The sequence below is a fragment of the Echinops telfairi genome, unplaced genomic scaffold (assembly GCF_000313985.2).
Source record: "Echinops telfairi isolate 266 unplaced genomic scaffold, ASM31398v2 ScPeMD7_7459;HRSCAF=8497, whole genome shotgun sequence".
Taxonomy (NCBI): Eukaryota; Metazoa; Chordata; class Mammalia; order Afrosoricida; family Tenrecidae; genus Echinops; species Echinops telfairi.
The window spans coordinates 829,171-830,832 of record NW_022111359.1 but is presented as its reverse complement, the minus strand read 5'-3'; the positions used below and the strand labels follow the sequence as shown (position 1 = coordinate 830,832).

Below are 1,662 nucleotides of genomic sequence, written 5' to 3'. Positions count from 1 at the left end.
TGACTTGAAGGGAGCATTTGCAAAGCAAGCTGGGTGCCTTTCAGCTCTTTGAGCATAGGTGCCCCCCCGGACGTGGACGGCGGCTCCACTTCCTCCCAGTGCTTCCTGCTTCCCAAACTCCTCCCTTCCCGTCCAGTCCTGCATCCGTCCCTCAGGCTCATGGTGTCCTTTTGATGAGGAGGTCCCTTGCCGGAGTTACTGTTCTTTATGGGTCTGTCTGCCCTGCGGCTTAAGGTTGATCAGGGGCTGGGTGTGGTTGGGTGGGGGGGGTGGGCTTCCTTCTTTCTTTCTGACACGTGAATACATTTCTTGATTGCCCCCTTTCTGTTGGTGATGAAAATCATGACAAAAACAAAAAAGAAATCCTCCCAAACACTTGTCAGGGACAATCGCGTGCGATTTCAACATCGTTTCTGATTGCACACGTAATTCAGAGGCTCAGCACCCTCCGGCCCGCCTTTCCATTTCTCCTCTTAAAATAGCCCACCCAGCACCTGGGCGTTGGGAACGTGGGGTGCCAGGGTTGGAGGGAGCCCCTCCGAAAGGTGGGACTGACACAGCTGGCGGCTGCAGCCCCAGGGCCCAAGCATGGTGATCGCGGGGCTGGCGCAGGGCCGGGCAGTGTTTTGGGCCGTTGGACATCGGAGCCAGCTCCAGGGCCCCTGAACGGCAGCGCTGTCCACGTGGGTGTCTGCCGCCTTTTGGGGGGCCCTCCTGGTTTTTTGGCTCGTTTGTTTTTCTAACGGAACTTGACAGGCTCGCAGTTTTAGCACAGCCAGCCTGGCGGTAGTGTCCCTGAGTGTCAGGCCAGGGAGAGAGGACAGCTATGTGGTGGGCCAGGGGCCCGCGAGGCCCGGCTGGCTGATGGTCCCTGCACTGGGCGAGCTGGCCACCTACCTACTCCGGTGGCTCCTTTCACTTGGCTCTTTGAGGGGCGGCCATAGGTTCTCCGCGGCTGTGCAGCCCACGGCACCTTCCTCAGTAGGTGGTGGAGAGCTGTGTTTCCCAAGGTGATGGGCAACACCACCCCCTGGGGGGGGTCCAGGGGATGCTGCCAAAGCAGGTACTGACCTTTTCTCCTGAGCGAGGGGCTCTAAGAACAAAGGTTTCATTGGGGGTGGGGTGGGGATGGACACTGGGTCATTTTTTTTCCATGACAAGGGGACAGGAGGCCATGTAAGCTGTGGAACTTCTGGTCTAGACAGACTGTTGTTCTTCTTCGGGTAAAGTTTTCTTGGAGGTCGAAATGTATCCGATAGAAAGGCAAAGTGACCCTTAAAGTCAGCGCATCTGGTGGCCCTGACTCCGGGCAATCGTGACGCCCCCTGGCCAAGATGGCCCTTGTGCCCGCTTCTGCTCCATCCGTTCATTCTGAGGTGTCCCAGTGCTTCCTCCTCCTCCCCTTCCATTTCTTCTTGGGTTGTATGATTTGTTCTTGGGTCGGTGGGGATGCAACAACTTTGTTCACAGAAGAGCGCAGTGAAACTTCTTGGGAGCTTGGAGGGAGGCCCAGCTGGGACACCTGTTCCCGGTGCAGGGCATGGTGCAGAGGGACTCAGGGTGTTGTAGGCAGGGTGCCTCCTCCCTCTCCCGGCTGCTTCCCAGCAAAGAGCAACCTCCGCTGGTTGGGAGGGACGCCTTCAGTATTAGTCTAGGTACTTT

The 1,662-nt window shown here is 57.7% G+C and overlaps 1 protein-coding gene across 1 annotated transcript in view; it reads left to right on the top strand.

Moving 5' to 3' along the window:
• The window catches only part of HCN2 (hyperpolarization activated cyclic nucleotide gated potassium and sodium channel 2), a 12,596-nt gene that overhangs the window by 4,685 nt on the left and 6,249 nt on the right, over positions 1-1,662 (top strand). The window lies entirely within an intron of this gene.